Below are 25,083 nucleotides of genomic sequence, written 5' to 3'. Positions count from 1 at the left end.
TTCCCCTCTGTCCCTCCTGGCTAGCAGCCAGATGTAGGGTCTCAGTAGGGAAGTGGGGGGTGGGGCAGCCTTTCCTTCTAGCAGGCTCACTCCGGTATTTATTTATTCCTTTCCTGAAGACTGGGTGTTTATTTGGGTAAAGGTCTAGAAGACAGAAGCTGATAAAGTATCAGCCTTCCTTAGTTCCTCCTGCCTGCTTCCTGCCCGTCTTTTGTCCAGACTACAATGGGACAGAGTCCTCATTAAACCTGGATTGCCAGTTTTCCTTGCCTAAGAGACTTTGGCTTTCCTGTCCATCCATCTCAAAGTTTAGCACCCAGCAGAACGGACTCCTAGCCTTGCCCAAACCTCCCTCCACCACGTACTGCTGAACTCCTGGAGCAATATTGCTTTAATAATAACTTTTCTACATCTTTCCCAAATGATAATCTGTGTGCTTTTCCTGTGGTCTACAGTCCTGAAGCACTGGTACTGACAATTGTCTTTTAGCTGATCTTATTCATCTGTCCCTAGCAAAGCTCCAAATGTAGAGTGTCTTTTTTTTTTTTTTTTTTTTTTTTTTTTTACGATTTAATATGTGAATACACTGTAGCTGTCTTCAGACACACCAGAAGAGGGCATCAGATCCCATTACAGATGGTTGTGAGCCACCATGTGGTTGCTGGGACTTGAACTCAGGACCTCTGGAAGAAAAGTCAGTGCTCTAAACCACTGAGCCATCTCTCCAGCCCAAATGTGGGGTGTCTTGACCACGAAACATACGGTACAGTTCAAATGGCTATAGCACAGGTAACTGAAGGAAGGATAAAGTCATGAGTGAAGTATCACGACATAGGCCTAGAAATAATAGTTTAAACATCTTTATATGCATTTAGGACAGTTATTTACTGATTAAAATTTTGTGTGTGAGTGTGCACGTATGCGCTTGTGCACAGATGTCTGTGTGTGTGTGTGTGTGTGTGCGTGTGTATGCGTGTGTGTGCGTGCGTGTGTGAATTCTGTTTAAATGCTGAGGACAGAATTTTAAGGCCTGGTTTACCCTAAGCACACACTTTATTCCTCAGCTCTATCTGTTCAACACTGCTTTTAGGAAATATGATTTAAAAATAAAGCTTTTTTTTTTTTTTTAATGCTTCTCTGATGCAAATCCAGACAGATGTTTTTCAAATACTCTGAGCCGAAGGGCAAATGATGATTGGGAAAATGGTACCAGTGAGTCTAAGCCACCTGCTGGCCGTGGAGTGGGTCCAGAGAGGATGGGGACGCATTCATTCCCTGATAAAAAAAAAAAATTCTGCTTTAACATGGTTCCCATCCAATGAAGGTGACAAGTGTTAGAGAAAATAGAATTTAGCCACTGACTTCATTATTCCTCTGCTTCACAGGACCCTTCATTATTAGGTGAAGTAAGAGCACGTGAGTGTCAGAGCAGAAATGTTACTACAGGGAGGAGTACGTCTCAGTTCCCTAAGCCGGAATGTTTAACTTAGTAATCACTTCACTAGTGGTTCATGAACGGTGTAACTAAGGTAGCAATCCACTAGGAAGATCTAGGGCACCCTGTGCAGGGTGGTGTGGGGGTGGGGAGGAGTCAAGTTGAAACCAGCCTGAGTGTTGTCGGAATTCACTCTTCACACAGCCAAAAATGTGCAGTCTGACCAAAATACTTCACTGGCTCAACTTCCCAGGCCGCACAGCCTCTGAAGGCCACAGGCAAAGCCTGCTGCGGTGTGTGCGCATTTGGGTTAGAGAGCCCCAAAACAGAAGAAAGAAATATTATTCTGAAATGGATTATACTTCAAAATTAAGGGTAACTGTGTGTAGCAGCCTGGAAAATATATCTCATGCAGTACGCACTCAGCCACTGAACCCCAGAGCACAAAACTGTGGTGCTCCAAATGCAATCTCAAACAGAAGAAAAAAAAAGGGTACAAAGGGCGGAAGGAAGAAGGGTGGAGGGTTGCTACAGGCCTGTGACTCGGAACAGGCTGCTGACTTGGGGAAGCAGTTTAATAGCCAACCCACCAAGAGCTTCTGTGTGGCAGAAGCCACCGGCTTTTGCTCTGGACGCTACAAGCAGCCAGAGGAAGCAAATAGAAGGTTGACATATAGTTACATAAGGAAATAATGCCACAGGACTGCACAGAAATGTAATACCCAGACTGAGAAAGGACTTCATCTAAACCAATGCCTTCAGCTCCTCCCTGACCTGCTGGAGGTCTCACGGCACTGATAGAACATCCGAGTCCGTTACCTGCTGATCACAAGGGGCATTTGCCAAGCACAGGCAGATAGTGTCCTCAGTTACTGGATTCTTTACCTTGTAATGGGGAGTGGGGGTTGTTGACAGCTCCTTACCCCTCCCCCACCCCATCCATTTGCACCTTTAGCTGTTAAGTAAAGGTCACAGTTAATTCAGTTACCAGCAGTCAAACTCAAGCCCTTGCCAGCAAACTGGGAGAGAGAAACACACTGTTTAGCTTTCTTCTGCCCAGACTGCAGGAAGGTGAGTGAAGCCTCACCTTTTGTCTCAGGAAGATAGTTGCAGTTTAGCACTGAGGGGCAAAGAGGAGGTCAGTAAAGCGAATGAAGGAAGATAAAGGGTGAAGTCCCCATCTGTGAGTGCACTACCTTAGTTTAAACTTCAAGCAGGTGACAGAAAAAAAAGGGGGGAGTCACAACTCCTGCTGAAAGTCTGATCAGATTACAAGCAACTGTTCTGATCTCTTCAGAAAACAAAGCAGGGGTTCTCAACCAGGCGCGGGAGGAGAGGGGAGAGCTGGGGTTGGACGCTGAGCCAGACCCCCAAAGGGTAGATTCATTTTTTTCCTGTTCCTGGGCGGCAGTGTTGGGACCGAGTGAACAGAGAGCAGGGGAACTGTGGTCATCCTGCAATGCACAGGAGAGTCCACAAAAGACAGAATTGTTTAGTTCAAATGTCAATGGTGCCAAGGCTGAGACCCAAAATAAAAGGCAAATAAAAAAAGGAGACGGTCTGTAAGTAGATATAGAACAGCAGCATCGACCAAAGAAGAGCCATCTGCTTCCTGGCCTCAGGTCTCTGGTTCCCTGGGTTTGTATTAGTCCATAGTCAGAAAACAGAAAGCTATGATGAACTGACAAGTGCATCATGAAGTACATTCCCCTGACAAATGGTTCCCTCCCAGTGGGTTCCACAACTTTGTCTGCACTATAACTCACACTTCTCTCTCTCTGATTATTAAATAGCCTTCATCTTCCTTTTTTTTAAATCTTGGCTGATATGAAAGGCCACAGATGGATCTAGATTCAAGTCTAAGGGCACCTTGAGAATAAAATATGCAGAGAAGGATCAACTCTGAAATTCTACATCTCAAGAGTTAAGTGTCATGGCAACCCAGGACACAGCCCTCTGAACTAATGGCATTTCTTTTGTTGTTTCTCTTTTCATGACACTGAGACTCAAACCCAATTCCTCATATAGGTCAACCTTGTGTAATATCACTGAGCAGTAGCCCTACCTGAACTGAGGGCATATCTTACTTCTTTTTATGTTTATAACATTTTAAATATATTTTGTATGTCTGTGGAAGCATACATGTGTAATGGTGTGGGTGCACATGTGTGCTCATGTGTGTGACGGCCAGAGGACAACCTTCGGGCACTCTGTATTTTTTAGACAACACCTTTAGGTGACCTGGAAGTTGTTAATTACTCTACATGAGGCTAGAAAGTTCCAAGTCTACCTCCATTTCTCCCACTCAATTTTTTTGTATGAGTTCTGGGAATCAAACTCAGTTTTCAACATTATAAAGTCAAGCACTGTACCAACTAAGACATATTCTTAGCTAGCTCTGGTTTGGTTTTTTGTTGTGCCTTCTTTGTTTGGAGCAGTGGTTGGCTTTTTACTTTTGTTTTTGTTGTTGTTGTTGTTATAGTTGTTTGGTTGGTTGGTTTCATTTTAAATGGGATTGTCTATAATGCCCAGGCTGGTGTGGTAGGCAGAAACCACTCTGCCCTGCTATGCGGAAAGCATTCCTAACCTACAGGAGTAGAGATATCGCTAGATACCACTGCATCAACAAGAAAAGGAACTAACCAGAATGTATAATATGGTGTGGGAGGAAAAAAGGAAACTCAAGTAGAACAATCAGAAGAGTTAAAAATAAAAGTGTAGTTCTAGAGCCCATGACCTCACCATCTTGGTGGCTCCCTACTTCCAAAACAGCATGCCGAAGGGAAGGGTGTCAGCCGTGGATTAAGAGCCACACCAATCTCATGATGCAATCTTCATGATGCGGTGCCTCCTAATGCCAGAGCTGGACACCCATGCCCTAGCCGCTGCTGCTCATTCGGAAATACCGCCCACCCAGTACACTGTCCTGGAGTAGAGCACTCAATGAGTTGGCAGAATTTTCTTCTGAGGCAAGTTATGTTCCCCACACTAGCTGTGAAAACCAAAATAGTCCAACCGTAGCTGTGATTCCTAAAACTGAGGTTCCAATTATAATCTGCACAGATTCTGGAAGCCAGTGCTTGTGGGGGCCAGAGACACAAAGAAGCATCTCCTACTATTTATACATGTGACTAATTTCTCTGCTCGGCACTGGGCCAGGTTGTTGCTGTGGCTCATGCCGTTTGATGAGACAGCATTCCTTCACCCACACATATTTCTACCTTAGTGCTTAACTGTTCGGATCACTGTAGGCTGCTGACAAAATTCTGTGCGACGATTTGCTGTGAAACACAAGGGGTTAATGTAATCGTTGGTCCTGGCAGGGCTTGGCAGGCTTCAGTTCCGCCTACTACAGACAGGTTGCCATTGTTAACACTCAGACAACCTACATTGCCCAGGAAATTGAGCACAAGTGTACGCATAGCGGACGCAGGCTGGCTTTGCTAAACCTAAATGCACTATGGCCCGCAGTAGAAAGCCTTCTAGGGCTACAAATACCACTAAAACCACACCCTGTCTGGATGGCTGGCCTTCATGACGCTTCTGACTCAGAAACTGCTGAAGTTTTTGGCCTTTGGCTTCGTTATGTGGCTAGTAAATCTTAAGCCCAGGTCAGCAGGAATACCTAATCTGATGCCTGGCTACTCCCAAAACCAGAATGGCTGCCTCTTCCTTCTAAGTACGGTGGGAGCTACTGAGGACTGCTCAGCTCTGCATCACCGCAGGAGAGAACTGGTCACTTGGCTCTCCTGTCCTTCTAAGATGGTGGTGGGACCTGAGCCTGGCACAATGACAAATTCTATATACATTAGCATTTTTTAGGTTGAAATCAAGGGCTGACACTGTATGTGGTTCAACTGGAAGCAGCATCTTTCACTATCTTACTATTATTAACTATAAAACTAATGATAGTCTGTAAAAGAGAAACAGCTAGATGCTTCTGGAAAAGCATGGCTGGTCCCATGGATTCTTTTCCCATAAGAATTCTTGGCAAGGTGGTGGGAAACAAAAAAAAAAAAAAAAAAAAACCCTCAAAACTTCTAGAATTATTAAAACATATTTTTAAAATCTCAAACCCGTAGGGCATTACGCATTCAGTATATAAGAGTCAAGATCTGTTCTGTAGGACACTAAGGACAGAACCTGTGATCTGGTACACGGTAATCAATGATGTTTCCTTCTAATTCAAGATCCTGCAGCCTCAACCTCCTCGGAGGACCAGCCTTCTGCCTGCTGAGTAGGTCCTAGGCTGTACAAACTTAAGCAAACAAAGCACTATGTTCGTTGACTTGAACTGACATTACACAACTCTTGCAGCAAAAAGAGGCTTTGTAAGGCAGAGAGGTTTAGTAACCTTCACCTTCTCCTAACTCAACAGGATGTTTAAGCCAAGCTATCTACTTGGATAGCTGCAGGCATTGAAGAGCGGTTACAGACTTCAGCAAGAAACCTTCCGGATCGGGATGGCAAATACAATGTTGCCAGGAATGATCCCTCCGGAGGACCAGATGCCGAAGTAAACACCTGTGCTCTGATGCACCCCTTTGCCAAGCACCCCCAGCCACATCCTCTGGGCCACAGCTTCAAAATCCTCCCTTCCTGAACACACCTCGCCCCACCCACTCACACCAAATACCCAAAGTAAGCAAATCCCTTGAGAACTCTCCCGGTTAGTGCTGAAAGGCTTACCACTCAGCAGCTCCTGAAGGATCCCCTCATCTGCCTACTTTCTTTTCATTCTCTCCCTTGCCCAGGCCTTCCTCTGCTTCATCTGTCTCCCAGCTTTTCCCTCTGCCTCCCTCCCCTGGCCCTGGAAGCAACCTCTTCTCTGCCTTCAATCCGGCTCCATCCCTGGGAGAGAGGGAGAGACGTGTGGGTCTCTTGCTGCTTCTGAGAATGCCCATCCTCTGAAGGAGCATCTCTTGGACTTAAAGTAACACAGGCTTTGAAAGCTTCACGGAGAGAGGGTTACAGCAGATCAGGAACAGTTGGGCTTTTAATAAAGCACCCTGGTCTTTATATTATGACCCAAGCAATGGCCTCTCTACACCTTTCCTCAGCCTACAGTTCTGATGGAAGGATCTAAGGAGGGGTCTGAAAGAACAGTGGCCGAGTGTGGGAGAGAGGAGAGTCTGGCAAACGCCGGGCTTCCCACTTGCCACGACACTGGGGTTTTCTTAGTATGTTTCCCATTGCTTTCTCCCAGCATGGACAAGTCTCCTACGTTCAATAAAAGATTCACAAAGCACATGGCTACCCTGTGTTTGTTACAAGTTAATCTAGATCTGTGAACAAGGTCACCAGGCTGCTCAAACTTCCATCCTAAAGGAAGAGACAGCAAAAAGGTAAACAGATGAATAAATAATGTCATCGAGCAATAAATACTGGGAGGGAAAAATGGGGAACACAAGAGGGCTCAGGCGGCTCTCCACCTAGGCCTTTTAAACTGAGAACTGAGTAGAGGCCTGAAGGGAGGCAAAGGATGAGTCATCTGAACATGTGAGGAAAAGCTCCTCAGGCAGAAGAACAGCATGTGCAAAGGTCCTGGGGAGACAAAACAGTAAACAAGGAAAATGTAAGGAAGTCCAAATGGCTGCAGCAAACAAGAACCTACGGCTGTGGGGGGCGGTCACCCGTCCTGTGACCACCTAACCTTTGGCCCAATGGCTGTTCAGGCATTGAGTTTCCACGGACTACCGTTTCCCCAAGCTTCCCGTCCCCCAGTTTTCTCCTGCTTACCCTTCTTTCTCACCGTGAGCCCCCACAGTTGAGGTCATACTCTCAGTTCATAATCCCACCCACCTTAACAAGAGCCGAGTAGCAAATACAACCAGAAAGACCATGTGCACATTCAACCACAATTCTGAAAGACAGCAAACGTGTCATGGTGACAAGTAGAAGATCAAAAGGTCAGCTAGGAAGAAAGAGGAGAGGGGAAGGAAGGCTGAGAGAGAAAGAAGGGGGGAAGAGGGAGGACAGGCAAGAAAGAAAAATATGAAGTCTTCGTTATAAGCCTGCAAGTGACTTAGCTCTAAACTCACTAGGATCCCCTGTCCTGTAAACTGGGGGAGAACAGTAAAGCTTGAAATCACCTAGGCAGCTACCGAAGAGGTGACCATAGCCAGAAGCCTTCAGTGGACACGCTTTAGTGCCAGCTTTCTCAATCTAACAGTCACTGCAGGCAAACTGGATTCTCCAGTCTCCGGTGGCTCTCACAGATTCTGAGTATATACATGATAGTTCTTTTTATTTTTCGCATCAAAGAAAAAAAATTTCAGAAATTCTTCCCAGGTTTCCCTCAAATCACAATTTTCTTTCAGTATCTTAGCTGTGGGTACTGGTCAGAGGCAGGAGGTCCACAGTCCCTGGGTGCATTTCCTTGAGCTCAGTAAGCCTCGGGAGCTGTCCAGAGGCTCTTGGAGCTGTCCCTGCTTGAGGCCAAACTCTGTAGCGTCCTGTCAATCCAAGTTCAACAACCCTTGCCCCAGCTGCAGAGTTAAAAAAAAAAAAAAACAAGCAGAAGAGTCAAAGCCCCCACCCTCGAGAGTTAATGGGAGAGCGCCCCCACTGATATGACGCGCGCCAGCACACACACAGACACACAAACACACACAGCCACACAGACACACACACACAGAGAGACACAGACACACACACACACACACACACACACACACACACACACACACACACACACACACACACACACACACACACACACACACACGCCGGGCGCGCGCCCGCGGAACAGCACGGACTTCCCAACCCCACACAAGTGCACCGAGGCCGGCTGAGTTCTGGGTTTCCTCTTTCTCTAAGCGCGCAGCTCGCTCGCTCCCTCCCCAGAACCCCTCGCCCGCCGCTCTCCCGGGAAAGCGCGCTGTACGCCCTCTACATCGAAGACCCCGCCGCCCTCTGAGGGCCCCAGAGGGAAGCCCCGCATGGCCCCGGGAGGCGGGTCTTGCCTAGCGAACGCCTTCAGGGGTCCCCGCAGCCCATCCCGCCCCATCTCGGGAGCGCGCGCTCCGGGGATCCCCTCCCGTCTGCGACACCCGCGCGAGCCCCGGTGTCCCCGCCGGTAGACTCGGAACAGCTTCCCCGCTCTCCAGACCGACGACTGCTGGCCGCAAGGTCCCAGGAGCACTCTGCCAGGTCCCAGGCCAGGTCCCAGCACCCCTTCGCCGGTGGCGCAGCCCGCCGGCGCCCCCTCCAACCGACCCTATCCCGGCCGTTTCCACGGGTCCCAGCACTTAGCCCCATCCGGGAGCTGCCCCCAGTGCCCGCTTCCCCCCCGCCCCCCAGTTCCTCTAGTCACTCGGGACGCCCCTTTGCCCAGACCTCCCAAACGGCAGCGCGCCCGCAGCCCCCACCCGCCTGCGCCAGCGGGGCCCCGGGAGGAAACAAAAGTGTCTCCGCGGCGCCCTGGTCTTGCCCTGGCCCCCGCCCGGGCCGCCGAGGTCAACGAGTCGGGCGCCGCGCCAGCCCAGCAAACTTTACAAACCTGCCCGGGGTCTCAGGACGCGGCGACGAGGGTTCCCAGAGGCCGGAGCACAGGGGCAGGGAGCCGTAGACCGGTGCCCGAGGCTCTGTCGCCCCTCTCGGAGCCGCGGACGGTGGTGGCTCAGCCTCTATCTCGTGCCCATCCTCGCCCGCTGCCGCTGCCCGAACGCACGCACTTACACTCGGGTCGCCGGCCGCTGCCGCCGGCTGCCGCTGCTCTCACTTCCTCTTCCTTCCTCCTGCTGGCCAGAGACACATCTTGCATCTAGGAGCATCCCGCGAGCTGCCGCGAACTCTCCTCCTGGGCAGCTGCTGCGGAGTTGCCGCCGCCGCCCCCGGCACCTGCGCGTGGACACGCGTCGTTGGCGCGATTGATTCCCGCCCCCGCACTGCTGCCCGCCCTCCTGCACAGTGCCTAGGACCGGGTGCCCACGACTTTTTTTTTTTTTTTTTTTTTGAAGTTACCCCTACTGAAAAAGAGGAAAATGTCACACAGTGTGCACACCTCAGCTCTGCTATAAATAGTGTAAGCATGACTTCTCTGATGAGCTCAGAAACTGCCGTTTTGCAGGCACTAATTAACTTCGTCACCCTCGTAGCGCCACCTCTGGGGGGGGACAGAGAGCTCATGGAACCCTTTTAAAGGCTTCATTTTGGGCACCTGGTTTGCGGATTTTCCACCAAAGGGAAAACTTCGGTGGGCTGTTTTGAAATAAGTCCTCTAAGGACCTGCCGTCTATGTCCGGACACTTTCTTTCCTCCTGGGCAGCGTATCAAAAATGACAGAGCAGACCATTTCCTTCTCCATCATCTGCGAATTTATTGTAGTCTAAACTGCAAGATTTTCTTCAATAAAGCCAGAGACTCCCTTGTGTGCTGTAGCCTGGCACAAAGCAGCATGTTTTGCCCTGAATTTGGGATTTATGTTACTGTATTTTTGTTGAAGTCACGCAACGCACTTCACTAATTTTCAAAGCCGAAATCAAATACAGTTAACTCCCAACCTAGCAGGCAGGAGAGAAATGACAGCCGGAAAGTTCTGGAGAAACTTCTGTCCTCCCCGAATTCAGAATTGTGTGCTGGAGCCCCTGTAGAGGGCAGGGAGTTGCTGTGTGTAACATATATCCAGAAAAGAAGGGGAACTAGGGTACACCGTAAAAGATAGAGTAGAAGATATCAGAATCTAAGGGAGAAAGCAATGCTTTCTTTCGATTAATAACCAGAATATTCTGATAATGTCTGTGTGATAACTGACCATTAGCAGCCACTTAGGGATTTAGCGTAAAAAACAAAATCAAATAGTTGCATTGTTTTTATATTGATCTTATATCAATAAACAATAGTTCTGCAGTTCCTGTGCAATAAATCAAGCAGACAGTGAGTGCATCGGGTTAGAATATGAGTATGTAGATAAAATTTAATTCCACCAGATCTGTTTATTGACATTTGTTATACAATATATACTAATCATGCTTTTCCCTTCCCCCAACTCCTACAAGAGGCTCCTCACCTCCCTAGCCACCTAACTCCATGCCCTTTCTTTCTTTCTTTAAAAAAATAAACAAGCAGGGCTGGAGAGATGGCTCAGTGGTTAAGAGCACTGACTGCTCTTCCAGAGGTCCTGAGTTCAATTCCAAGCAACCATATGGTGGCTCACAACCATCTGTAATGGGGCCCAGTGCCCTCTTCTGAAGACAGCTACAGTGTACTCATACATTAAAAAAATATAAAAATCTTTAAAAAAAATAAACAAGAAAGCAACTAAAAAGAAAAAAAAACAAATAATAACAACAACAATAGTAATAATAAAAATTTATGTTAAAAACTTAAAAACACAAAAGTGGGAACCTAAACATATAAATAAAGGCCACTAAGACAAAGCATATCCAAACAAAGCAATTGGAAACAATAAGTTTACAACGATGTGATTGGGTTCATCTCCTGTGGGTCAGCTAGTACTAGGCATGGGGCTACCCCAATGAGTGACTAATAGATGCTGTGAGACTCCATTTTTCCTTTGGTAACAGGTGTCAATTGCAGATAGCCTCTTGGTTAGGGGTGAGACCCTGTGCTCACTTCCCACTCTCGGTGCTGGGAATCCATCTGGCTTGAACCTGGGTAGGCAGTGAGCGCTACCACAGACTCTCTGTGAGCTCACACACAAATGTACATACACAGTTTCCTTCGTTTATATCCTGTGGCTCTTACATTCTTTCTCACCGCTCTCGTGCCTCATTTTCCAAACCTGGAGGAGAGGGTTGAAGAAGATAGCCCATTTAGAACCAAGTGCTCTGAAATCTCTCGCTCTTTGCATTGTATGCAGCTGTGGGTCTCTGCTGGCTCCCATCTGTTGTAGAAAGAAGCCTTTCTGATGATGGCTGAATGAGGCACTGATCTGCCGTTATAGCAGAAGTTCATTAGGAGTCATTTTATTGCTATGTTCCCTTAGAAGGACAATACTATTTGGTTTTCCCCAGGACTATCCAGTCTCATGTTCTTGGCCACCTGAGGCACATCAGGCATGCTTTCCATCTTGTGGGTGAGCATTAAATCCAAGCACAGAGTGGCTGGTTACCTCCACAACATTTGTGCCTCTATTGTGCCAGCATGTCTTGCATTGTAGAACAGGGCGTTCGCAACTGGGTTTATCATTACTTTAGTCTTCCAGTAGCATGCAGAGTATCTTCCAGTACCATGAACATTCCGTAGGGGTGAAGCTTCTACTTAGGCACCGGCTCAGCTTCTTCTGTTCGATGAAATATGTAAGCGTTGTCTTCTAGCAATAAGGTCTCACTGTCTGTTTATGCCAAGCTACCAGTGATAGCCTTGGCCATAGCCCTGCTGACCAGAGAGATGTAACCCATTCCTGGCCCTGGATGGTTTACTTGATGGAAAACATGTCTAGTTGGGACACTGGCACCTCCATTGTTTGGTGACTTTATTCAGATTTCTTTCAGGCATGTGTGTGCGCTCGCCTGCGTGCGCACGTGTGCGAGTGTGTGTGTTTGGGAGGTTTCCCTTTAAATGGACTTAGTATTAGCTGTCCCCACCCTTTTCCCCATATTTCCTACTCCTCATTCAGTGCTCCCACCCCAGTCTTTGCCCTGACTCTTTATAGCAACACATTCTATGGCCTAGTCTTAGGGAGATCTTCTCCTCCTCTCCTAACATCTTCCTGGGTATCTAGTCTCTGGGTCATATGATCGTAGTACTCATATTGAAAACTCACAAGCTAACATTCACATATGAAAGAAAAATACAGTATTTGTATTCTGGGATCTCGGTCACCTCAGCATGATATGTTTTCTAGCTCCATCCATTTACCTGCAAAATGTATTATTTCTCTTTTCTTAAACAGCCGAATAATATTGTGTAAATGGACCCCATTGTCACTATCCACTCATCAGCTGATAAACATCTAGGTTGTTTCCAGTCCCTGGCCATTATTGGACAGAGCGGCAGTAGACAGGAATGAGCAAGTGTCTCTGTAGTGGAATATTGAATCCAGGGGGTCTATGCCTAAGTGACATACCTGGATCTTCTTCAGACTTCCCGAGGAGACATCACACTGATTTCCATAGTGCCTGTAAAAGCTTGCACTCCCACCAGCCTGGAGGAGTGTTCCTATTTCCTCGCCACCCGCGCCAGCATGAGCTGTCATTTGTTTTATTGATCTTGGTCATGCTGACTGGAAATCTCAAAGTAGTTTAAATTCGAAATTCCTTGGTGACTAATGGCAGTGAACATTTCTCTAAGAGTTTCTCCGTCATTTCTGCTTCATCTTCTGAGGGCTCTCTACTTAGTTCTCTGTTCTATTGTTTTAATTGAGTTATTGTTTGTTTGAAGTAGGTGGTTTGAGTTCTTTACCTACCTTAATACTAACCCTCTATCAGGTCCACAATTGGTTAAAAATATATATTTTCCCGTGTGAAGAGTATCGCTTTGTCAGAGTGACATTGTCATTTGCTGTGTTTGCTCTTCAGTTTCATGAGGTCTCGGTGTTTTGTTCAGAAAGTCATTTCCTGTGCCAGTGAGTTCAAGACTCTTTCCAACTTTCTCTTCTATCAGATCCAAGGTATCTGATCTTATGTTGAGGCCCTTGATCCATTTTGAGTTTCAGGTTGACAAATAAACTTCTTTGTGCAGCCACTAGTTTGACCAGCCTGGTACCATGTGTTTCAAGTGATGTCTTTTCTTCAATGTGTATTTTTCACTTCTTCAAAAATCTGAGCCTTTGATTCTATCAAAATGACCCATGTGTTTGTTTTAATGCAAATACCATCCTGGGTTTTTGGGGTTTTTTTGTTTTTTGTTTTTTTAATTCTTATAGCTCTATACTACAACTTGAAGCCTGGATTGGTGATACCCCCAACAGTTTTTTTCATTATTCGGGAAGGCTTAAGCCATCCTGTGGGTTTTGTTATCGTTTCATTGTCTTTGTTTTTTAATGTTTTTTTTATGAAGCTAAAATTTGTTTTTCAATTTATATGAAGAACTGTGGTGAAAGTCTGATGGGATTTGCATTGAATCTGTAAATTGCTTTTGATAGGATGGCAATTTTCTCTGTATTAATCCTACTGGTATATGATCATGGGAGATTTTTCCATCTTCTGATGTCTTCTTCAGTATTGTTTATTCGCTTGAGACAAGGTATTTTAAAAAGTCTGACTGTCCAGGAACTCACTATGCAGATGAAGCCATTGTCAAACTCACAGAGATTCATCCATCTGCCTCCTGAGTGCTGGGATTAAAGGAATATCCTACCATACCTCGCTTAATTAGAGTTATTCTGAATTTTCTTTATTTGGTTGTTTGTTTTAAAGACTGGTGGTAAAAGATGGTGTTTATGTGATTTCTTTATTATTCTGATTGTCACATCTATAAAGAAAGGATACAGATATTTGTGTGCTAATTTTATATGCTGCTATGTTAGTGAAAGTGTTTATCAGCTGTAGGAGTTTCTTGGAGGTTTTAGGGTCTTTTCTGTATTAATTCATAAAGATACTTTGACTTACTTGTTTTCTACTTTTATCCCTTTGGTCTCCTTCTGTGGTCATATTGCTCTAGGACTTCAAGTACCATATTGAGTAGACATATAGAGAGTAGACATCCTTGTCTTGTTCATGATTTTAATGAAAATTCTTTGAGTTTCTCTACAGATAGTTGATGTTGGCTGTAGTCTTGTTGTATATTGCCTTTATTATGTGGATTTATGTTCATTGTATCTATAGCCTCTCCAGGACTTTTCTCATGAAGGAATCTTAGATTTTGTCACAGGCTTGTCTTCATCTAATGACATGATCATGTGGTTTTTGTCTTTCAGTCTGTTTATGAGTTGGATTTACATTTCTCAATTCACATTTGTTGAACAATCTCACATATCTGGGATTAAGCCAATTTAATGCTGCTGGATAATCTTTTTGTTATGTTCTTGGATTTGGTGTGCAAGTATTTTTGAGAACTTTTGCATCTCTAAGTGATATTGGTCTGATGTTTTCTTTTTTGTTGAGCCTTTGTTTGGTTTAAGTATCACGGTATTTGTGGCTTTATAAAAAGAACTAGGAAATGTCCCTTCTGTTTCAATTTTGCAACATAATTTCTGAAGTATTTGGTATTAACTTTTCTTTAATAATCTGATATAATAATGTACCAAATCCATTTCGCCCTGGGCTGTTTTTGGTTGGGAATGTATTAATTACTACTTCAGTTTAAATTGTTTATCTGTTCTTGATTTAATTTTATATATCAAGAAATCTCTTGGATTTTCCTGTTTGATGGAGATACAGATTTTTGAAGTGTGTCCTTATGATTCTCAGGATCTTTTATAATGTGCCCCAATCCCTTTCATCTATTTTATCAGACATTGAAATGGCTACATCTGCTTGCTTCTTAGGTCCAATTTTTTGGACTACTTTTTTTTCTATCTTTGTTCTCTGAGATGATGTCTCTTCTTAATGATGAGGAGTATTTCTTGGATGAAGCAGAAAGATGGATCCAGTCTTCTTATCTAGTCCGTTAGTCTGTGTTTTTTATTGGAGAATTGAGACCTTTTATATCAAGCATTTTTGATGAGAAGTGTTTATTGATTCCTGTGACTCTGTTGTTGTGTTGGATGTTCTTCCCCCCTTTATTTCCTGTTCTGGGATTATTTATTCTTTGTCTCTTTTTGGGCGTAGTTAACCTCTCCAGACTAGTTTTTCTTCTAGTGCCTTCTGGGTTTGCAGATAGCTATTGTTTTCTTTATAATTGTGCATTATTGTGGAATATTTTTTTCTTTATTGATTATCATTGATAGTTTTGCTGAATAGAGTAGTAGCATCTGAAGTCTCCCCATGTTTGTAGAACATCTGTCCAGAATCTTCTGACTCTGAGAGTCACCATTGACAAGTCAGATGTTATTCTAATGGGCATGCATTTATAACTCGATCTTGTTTCTTTGTAGCTTTAATGTCCTTACCCTATTCAATACAATTAGAGCTTTGGTTACTGTGTACTGTGGGGATTTCTTTTCTGGTCTAATCGATTTGGTGTTTTATAGGCTTCTTGTACCATAATAGGCACCTCCTTCTTCCAGTAGGGAAGTATTCTTAAATTATTTAGTTGTGAGTATTTTCTGTGTCTGTGACCTAAATCTCTTCTCCTTTCCCTACCCCTATTGTTTGTAGATTTTGTCTCTTCATACTATTCTAGAGTTCCGGAATCTTTTGTGCCTGTTTTTTGTTTTTGTTTTTTGTTTGGTGTGGTTTGGTTATGTTTTGGTTTGTTTTGTTTGCTTCTTTTGGTTGTTTTTTTACTTTTATTTTATTTAACATTTTCTTTGACTGAGGTATTCATTTCCTTCAACATTTGAGATTCTCTCTTCAATGGCTTATAATCTGTGAGGTTTACCTCTGAAGTTTTTTATTGTATATCCTAGACATTTTTTCAGCTTTTATAGTGATTTTATTTATTTTTTTAAGTTTACCTTTATGTCTTGAATTGCTTTCATTATTACATTCAAGTGTTCCTTTGGTGGTTTGAGCAGGCATGGCCCCCAGAGATTCATGAATTTGATTGCTTGGGCACAGGAAGTGGCACTATTAGGAAGTTTAACTTTGTTGGAGGAAGGATGTCATTGTGGATGTGAGCTTTGAGGTCTGATACACCCAATCTGTGCCCATTGCAGCACATAATCTCAGTCTGCTGCCTTACATCGAGATATAGAACTCTGTTTTTTCTCCAGTACCCATGTCTGCCTGGATACTGCCATGCTCCCCACCATAATAATGGATAAAATCTCTGCGAGTGCCAGCCAGCCAGCCCAAATTAAATGTTTTTCTTTGTAAGAATTGGCATAGTCATGGCATCCCTTGACAACAACAAAACCCAAACTAAGAGAGTTTTGTATTGTTTTTTACAGTCTTCAGTAAGTGATTTATTAATGTTCACTTTTTGAACACATTCTATTCTTCAGGACCTTCGGTGATAGGGTTACTGGTTTCCAGTGAGGATATTGTATTGGTTGTCCATGCTTATATATTCATGTTGTTGTCTAGTCATCAGGAAATATGATGACTGGTACCTAGGTGATACCTGGTGTTGTTTTTGTTGGTGGCTTGTTCTCTTCTTCCCAGCATCTTAGTCAGTGTGGTACCTCCCAGGGGGATCCAGGTCACACCATGATGTACAGTACCTTGGGAGTGAAGGTGTGGTGGGGGAGTGGCTCTTGAAAGTAGGCAGCAGCAGCACAAAGAATAAGTCTGGAGAGACAGGCATGGCTGGGCTAGAGGACCCTAGGTCTGTACCAAATCTTAGCATCACCAGTGAATGGAATTGTGGCTGGGGTCCTGGGGGGCACCTCACGCAGCCTGCTACAGGACTGCAGGTGAAACTGGAGATAGTGTCATGGAGGACAGAAAGGACAATGAAAATCACCTACCTAAGTCCCAGCCTGGTGTGGCCCTTGGTTGTTCTTGGTAGAGTCTGTTTCGGGGTATCAGCAACTGTCACAAAGAAGACAATTAGAAGGGAAGGGAGAGAGAGTCCAAGGGAAAGAGCTAAACTGGTCTTCGACTGGCTCCTTTTTTCTACAACTTACTAAGGCTGCTAGAAAATGCAAGATGGTCCATATGGCAGCCATTAGTGACTCACATTATATTTCTAATGAGCAGCCCTCACCGTAACCCTTATTATAAGCAAACTCTGTAAGAAGTAGAAATAACTGTGCCCAGATGGTTATAAGCTATTGATTTAAAGAAGGGTCACTCTAGGGAAGTAACTGAAGTTTTCTATTTCCTCATCCACACAATGATAATGGTGTTTGATATGAGATTACTTAATAAGCACTCAGTAAGAGGGAGCTTCTCCATAGATGCAGTGGTATGGAGTGGTGCTAATGGTGGATTTGATCTACAGCTCCTAGTGAAGACACACAGAGACATTAACTTCTGTGCACATTGTGAGCACTCAGTATATAGGAGAGGATATTATCGTTTCCAGGCACTAGCAACCAGCAATAAGGTAAACACACTGCCACGTGATCCAGGACTCCAGCTTTGCTCTTTGCAGTAAACAGAGAGTGGGTCCTATCCTTCCTCTAGGAGACGGCATTTCAGATGTTTTACTGTAGCCCCTCAAACTCTAAACAAACATTTTCCCAACATTAAACAATGTATTACTCTGACTTTTCATGAGAAGTGGCTCCAAGTTTTTCTCACCTAGGTAGCCCTTACCCAACATGGTGCATCGAATGATGGCTAGTTTCTGTTAATTTGACAGAAGCTAGAGAAACTTGGGAAGAAGAAACCTGTTGAAAAATTGCCTTCATCAGAAAGGCCTACAGGTTTGACATGGTGGGTTCCAGGCCAGTGTGCGTAGGACCACCTTTCTTTCTCTATCTGCTTTGGTTCCAGGCTCATCTGTCCTCTGAGATGGATGACCTATAAACCAAACAAACCCTTGCTTTTACAAATTTGCCTTTACTAAGTGTTTTATCTCAGCCAAAGAGGGGAAAAACTGGGACACAGTCTGAACTTTCCCCTGCTACCCAAATTCATATCCTCATTGATGCAACTTAAGGAGAGAACTAGAAATTGTCTGCTGAGCTGCTGTTGGGCAATCTCCATTCTTGTTGACTTGGACTTTGGACCCGACATGCTGTTCTGGCATCCTGCAGTCACTTTGGATTCAATGCAAGCATCTACATCTATCTGCATGCACAGATTAGATACTGTAAGATACTTACGCAGGAGCTCTGTAGCATGCTGCACCACTGTGGTGAAAAACACTATTCTTCATGTTTTGGTTCGTGTAGTTGTTAATAATTGTCGTAGCCATGCAATCTCCAGGCCTCATCTTCCTATTTCGTTTCTAAAGACACCGTGTGCTTTACACCGATATAGGAGTAGAGTGGGCAGTGTAATAGCATGGACCTAGCTCTGGACCTGGCTTTTGCATATAAGTCAGTTTCAACATTTACTCATTGTGTTTCCTTAGGAAAAGCACTAAACTCGTGGGATGAAAGCCAGTTTAAACTGGGTCATCCGAGCAAAGACTAAAGGAATTCGTTAATATAAAAGTTCTAGAACAGGGTTTAGCACAGAAACACACTTTCTGTGTGACCTTTGCTATTGGTGACACCTAAAACAGGTAATAGCTAATGAACACAGCATGGGCAGGTTTTAATGAAGACCGGTCGTTCTCTTCCCACGTAGCAGCCTCTGTCTATGGTAGGAGGAAAACACTAGTATCCCTGGATTCTGACAACCTGTGGTTGGTTTTTGTTTTAGTAGAAATAAGGTCTCCTGTGTAGGAGGAAACAGATTCTAAGTGCAGGCCTCCAATTACATCCTGAAGATGTCTGCCTGGGCAGGGTCTGGGCCCTGTGCAAATGGACCAGCTTCAGGGACATTTCAAGTGGTTAGGGGAGAGGGCTCAGGAGCTCTCCTGTAGGATACCTCTCAGACTCAGATTAATAAGAGAAAACAGGGCAGAGGCACATTATTAGAAGGAAACCAAGTGAGCTCTTGATCTTAGAACTGCACTGTGGGTAGACAGAGAGCTCATTAGAGGACTTTCCCAGATTTCAGTGACTCTGCCCACTGTTACCCAAACCTTTCCCCTTCTTTGTGTGTTTAGAACCCAAAGATGGGAGAGGTTAGAGGGAGCTTGATCCAAATGTCACTAAAATTCCTAAGTGTAAAAGTGATTTCTTGGATTTTTAATCTGTGATGACGCACGTTGATCAAATCTATTCTTGCCAAGCGCTCACAATATTAATTTATAATCCATTAAGTAGAAACATTTACTGGACTCCAAATCGGTCTTGTATGTTTAATGATACATTTAGTGATTCATTTCAGAATTCTGCCCTAAATCAGCAACCAGGTTCTTTGATCTATACTGTGGAGGAATGATGCTCTTTTTCCTGTGTGAGAATCAGGTCCCTGACGGTTGGCCTCGTGTCAACAACAGCTTTGGGGCAGAGAGTATGGCTACACTTCCAGGAAGTCATCACCCTAAGGTAATGTGTTCTGGACAGCAGGCAGATACCTGGAATTCAAGACCACTAGTCTTAGCCCTGGGGGAGGCAGAGAGCTACAGGAGCGTGCAGGAGGTGTTCCCTCACCGGTCATTAGTTCAGTATATAAAAGCTCAGAAAGTGACCTTAAATGTGGCTAGGGAAGACTTGCATGGCTATAAAGAAAACAGTGTGAGCCTTCCTGACACCCCCCAAACTACCCATGTGAACTTGATACAGGCTAGAGTAATTTGGGAAGAGAGAAGCTCAACTGAGAAAATGTTCCCATCAACTTGTTTTGTGGTACACTTTATCTATCAATACTTAATCTCGCTGTGGGTAGTAGTCCTGGGTGCTATACGAAAGCAGGCTGAGGAAGCCATGAGGAGCAAGACAGTAAGCAGCACTCCTCGAAGGTGTCTGATTCACTTCCTGCCTCCAGGTTTCTGCTCCATTCGACATCCCTCTGGGACAGACTGTGCTGTGGAATCGTAAGCTGAAACAAACTGTTTCCTTTCCCAAGTTACTTTTGGTCATGGTCTTTATCACAGCAACAGAAAAGTACTTAAGACCAGCTAAGAAGATGACAGATTTTTCACAAACAGAAAAGCAGTTAGAATGTAATATATGAGAAGGACAGGTTTGCAGTACCATATTAAGTCAGGGATGCTGACTTTATCTGCAAGTGGGGTCAGGAGGGGACTCCCCTGCTCCAGGTCCCCATAACTGAAACCTTGGTGGAGCGATGTGGGAGCTATCAGCAGAGAATGGATGTCACCGAGGCTGGTTTTAAGCCCAAAAGCTCCTTTGCGTCAAGCTCCATAGAAACAAGCATGTAAGGGAACCTTTGAAACCGATGTAGCTAACGTGGTGAATATCCAAATCATACTGATGAGAATGGGGGTAGAAGTCACAGAGTCTGTGCAGTGAGTGCTCTGATTTTCCCTGAGCTGCTGTCAGCAGGAGAGCATCACTGTCGGCTCTGTGTTAGGCTGTCCTCAAACAGATATGGAACCAAAGGGAGAAGGAGAACAAGCATTCTGGAGGAATGGTCTCTTCCCCTCTTCAGGACGCCACCGCAGAGTCTCAGAGAGGGTGGTGTAAACAAGAAGACTTAGTTTCACTCACCTCTAGGGTGAACTTTTTCCTCCTTTTCTTTTTTTCTTTTAAATTATTCATCTGTCATACAATATCCCAACTACAGCACCCCTCCTTCCCCTCCTCCCAGGGCCTGACCCCACTTACCCTCTCCCTTAGACCTATTGCTCTTCCATTTCCCTTCAGGAAAGCTCCCAGTGATTATCAACTAAACATGACACAGCAGCATGCAATAAGACTAGGCTCAAACCCTCATATCAAGTCCTGACAAGGGAACCCAGAAGTCAGTGGGTTTCAACAGCAGCCAAAAGTGTCAGGGACACTTACCAGTCCCATGGCTAAGAATCCCATAAAAACCCAAGCTAAGCAGCTACAGTATCTATGAAGTGCTCAGTTCCTTCTGCTCCTCACTGAATCCTTCCCTCCTTCTCAAGTGAGGCTCTCAAAGACACTCTGTAGTCAACTTCCTGGAGGCTTTTTCTCCCTAAGACATTAGCAGCTCTTACCATATGGGTATAGCATGTCTTCTTGTTGTTGGGAAAACAATGCTCATGGTGTTACTTTTCCAATTCTTCTTTCAACTCAGATTCCTTCATGTAATTTCCACTTAGGCCTGGTGACGTCTTGGTTGTGTATCTAATTTCTCATGTGTAATTCTCTGTCCTGTGCAAACACTGTTTCTGCTTTCTACAGCTCACTGTTGTTTCCTGGTCTCTCTCCCTTTCTTCCTCCTGTAGATATGGAATCTTCTTCCCATATCTTTGCATTCATCTGGGTATCTGGAGCTAGAAGAATGAAGATGTGAGTTATTAAATACAGTAAGTTCTATTTAACATTGTTTTTATGTCTCAAATGTTGATCAGATTTGCATTCTGCTGTTTTCTGTCTTGATGACATATATAAAGTTTTTTTTTACAGTTGATGCGTTAGCTTGGGGAAGTTTTTTCTCATATTTTCTTCCCAACTTCTATATTGCTTGTTCTGGAAGTTCTTATATTTCTGTTGAGGCTTCATGCCAGGGCTTTAGGGCTGGGGAGATGAATCAGATCAACAAAGCACTTGCTGCTGAAGCTTAAAGTCCTGAGCTGCGTCCCCAGCAGTGGTACAAAATACCTGTAAGTCCAGCAATCGGGAGGCAACAACAGGAGTGTCTGGAACTTTCTAGAGTAAGAATGGTGAACAATAGGTTCAGATAGAGACTCTGTCTGAAAAATAAAGAGAATGGTGATAGGGAAAGTTATGCAACATTAACCTCTGGGTGTGTACTCACACACACACACACACACATGCACAAACACACACATGCACACACACACACACACACACACACACACACACACACACACACACACTTCATGTGTCATTCTTTGGCTTCCTCTAGCTTCTTGCTTTAAATTCTTTTAGAATAAGTATTCATGTGTCTTAGTTTTTCTGGTTATTTCCCCTTTTGGTCCCTACAGCATCTCATTCAATTTTTTAAAGATTTCATATACTCTCAAATTTCTTTGGAGATTTTAATTAAAAGTCATTGGTATTTTTTTTGTTATTGCTTTTATTTTTTAATTGTGTTCTGTTTCTTGACTGATCAGTGACTTAGCTGTAGAAGCATTTTCTTTGGCTTATTAGCGTTGGTTCTTATTTCTGCCACTGATGGCTTCTTGCTAGTTTAGTGCCCCTACATCATTAGCACCTCATATTTTTAGCTGGGAGCATAGACCGTGCCTGTGTGGGTGTTTGCAGCTGTTATGAAATTCCATTTTCCCAGGGAAACTTCTCGCAGAGTGTAAGAACTACCTGGCAGCCCTGTGGGTGGGGGTTAAACAATACTCTTTTAAAACTAAACCATGGCGTTGCTTGCCACCTTCTGAGGGCAGACAGAACCCTGTCACGACCTTCCAAGACAAATGCTTCATTGCTCATTTTTGTCCCCTGGCTGCATTCTCTAGCCTGGAAGTCTAAAGGGATAGTTGTTAGCATTCTGCCTAAGCAACAACCAGGTGTGCCTGACTCACTGTGAAAGGGGATGCTTGCCTGTCCTCTCTCTCTTGCTCTCTTGCTCCTCTTTTGCCCTTGCCTTCCTGCCCTCACTCTTTCCCCATTTCCTTCCCTCCAATCCATGTGCTCATGGCTAGCCTTGACTCCTCTACTTCCCTTCCCTTCCCTTCCCTTCCCTTCCCTTCCCTTCCCTTCCCTTCCCTTCCCTTCTCTTCTCTTCTCTTCTCCCTCTCCTTTCATCTCCCTCTCTCTCTCTCTACTACCCCTTTAACTCCCCTCCCCATGTCCTGAATGAACTCTGTTTTATACTATACCATCATGTGCTGGTCCCTCAGGGGGAAAGGGAGGCCTCAGCATGGCCCTGCCCAAGCACCTCTTCCCCACACCTCACCACACCTCCATAGATATAACCCCCATCTCGTTATCTTTTTATAAACCGTCAATAGTTATGCTTAATTACATGTTATAAATGGCATCCAGGGATTTTTAGCTTCAGTTTTGATTTTATTGAGCAGTTGGCCTAAGGGCTCTGTGGAAACTCTTTAGTTTTCAGTTTCTGTTGTTTGTTATCTTTATGCCTCTAATATTAAAACTGAATTCCTAACTCCTATGACATATAACTTGCACTGAGTCCAGGTCTATCTTGTAGTAAAATGTCACATGTTCTAAATTTTCCTGTCCTTGTCACCGTTGTGTATATTTGCTGCACGTGTGTTTTAGCAGAAGTTGAATTTGTTTTTAGGTGAAATCTTTGTTTTGGCAAGAGCAAGTCATGGCGATGACCTCACTACATCCACACCAGACACAGCACCTCATGGTCCTTTTTCTCTCTCCCTGAAATACCTGGAATGCTAACTTCACACCCCTCAGGGTCATACCAAGTCTCTTGAGTGAAAACATTTCCTCTTTCTTTTATATTCCTAAGCAACAACTAGGAGGCCTTTTTATCTTTGCAAAGATTGGTCTCTATCCCCGGTTCCTATTTATTTTCCCTTACTTCTTTAATTCTGACCTCCAGTAATAATATTTCATTTCACCACCAAGCTCCCTGAAGTTGGTGTTTTTTCCCTCCCACTTTTCGGCTCCTTCTGTGTCTCTGCTTTGGTTGTGCTCTCACAGTCTAGGTTCATGCCTCTGATAGAAAAGCCGAAGCTTTTCATAGTTTCGGTTTAGTCTCTCACCCTACACCAATCGGGCAAGTACTCTTCTTTCAGAGATAGAGGGGACTTGGACATATGGCACCAAAAAGGCTTGTGTCCGAGGATGCCATTAACTCTTATCAATTTGAGCTCTCTGGTGGTATAGTATGTGATTTCAGCATGTTGTCAGTAGAATATGTCACTTTGTCCTGTCATGAAAGTTTCCCAAGAGAAGCAACGAAATTGTTCTCCCTTGACTTTTTGCTAGTACAGTGTACTCCTGGGATGTAATAAAATATTTGATACTGGAAAATTAAATAAAATCAAGGCTTGTTTATCTCCTTTAATGGATAAAAGTCCAAACACATATTGGTGACTGTGAGGATCAGCTCCCCATATTAATTCTATGATACATGGAGGATATCACCAGTGTGGCAGTTCATGTCAAAGCAACAGATTACATAGTATGCTGTTTAGTTTCTTGTTGTTGTTTTGTTTGTTTTTGTCAACTTGACACAAGTTGGGGTCATCTTGGAAGAAAGAACTTCAACTGAGAAAATGCCTCCATGAAACTGACCCGAAAGCAAGTTTGTGGGAGCATCCTCTTGAATAATGATGGATGAGAAAAGGTCCAACCTCCTGGAGATAGTGCCATATTTGAGCAAGTGGTCTTCAGAGAGATAAGAAAGCAGGCTAATCAAGCCAGTGAGGAGTATTTCTCATGATCTCTGATTTAGTTCCTGCTTTCAGGTTCTTTCCTTGACTACCTGTCCTTTGTTTATGGTGGTCTAGGGTCAAAATGATCAAGCCCATAAGACCTTTCTTCTCCAAGTTGCTTTTGGTCATGGTATTTTATACCAGCAATAGAAAGGTAACTATGATGTGTGACAAGATGTGAGAACTTGGTCATATTTTGTAGCCACTCATTCTGAAGAACTAATCAGGGTAGTGTCCAAGTTCTGCTTTAATCTCTTCTATGGATAAGAACAGAAATGACAGGAACTCAGAGCTGGGCTACCTCTCACACAGGCTTTACTACCCCTGTATGCCACTGTGCTAGAAAGCAAGCTTCTGTCACATGATCCCGTAGGGGAAGACTTGAAACTCATAGAATCCATAGCATAGAGGTTATTTCACATCTTACCCACCAGAGCTTTCCACTAATGCTTCTTGCTCATATTTCAATCTTCTTTCCCTGTGCATTTAGTGAATAAACTTTTCCTATTGGGCCTCAGGTCAACACACACAGCTGTGCAAAGATCACAGACCAAATGAAGGGACTTACACACAAAGTTGTTGTCTCCTGGGTCTCTAGTGCTGTATTTGCCTCAATCAGCTTTCTGAAATGCAGTATTCATTGCTTTCTTTCAAGCGCCCTTTATTTTTACCTCTGGGGTTCGTTATTCTTCATGCCTTGC

The sequence above is a fragment of the Micromys minutus genome (genome assembly GCF_963924665.1).
Source record: "Micromys minutus genome assembly, chromosome: 6".
NCBI classification, from domain to species: Eukaryota; Metazoa; Chordata; class Mammalia; order Rodentia; family Muridae; genus Micromys; species Micromys minutus.
The sequence above is the reverse complement of the archived record's forward strand: the minus strand, read 5'-3'. Positions refer to the sequence as shown.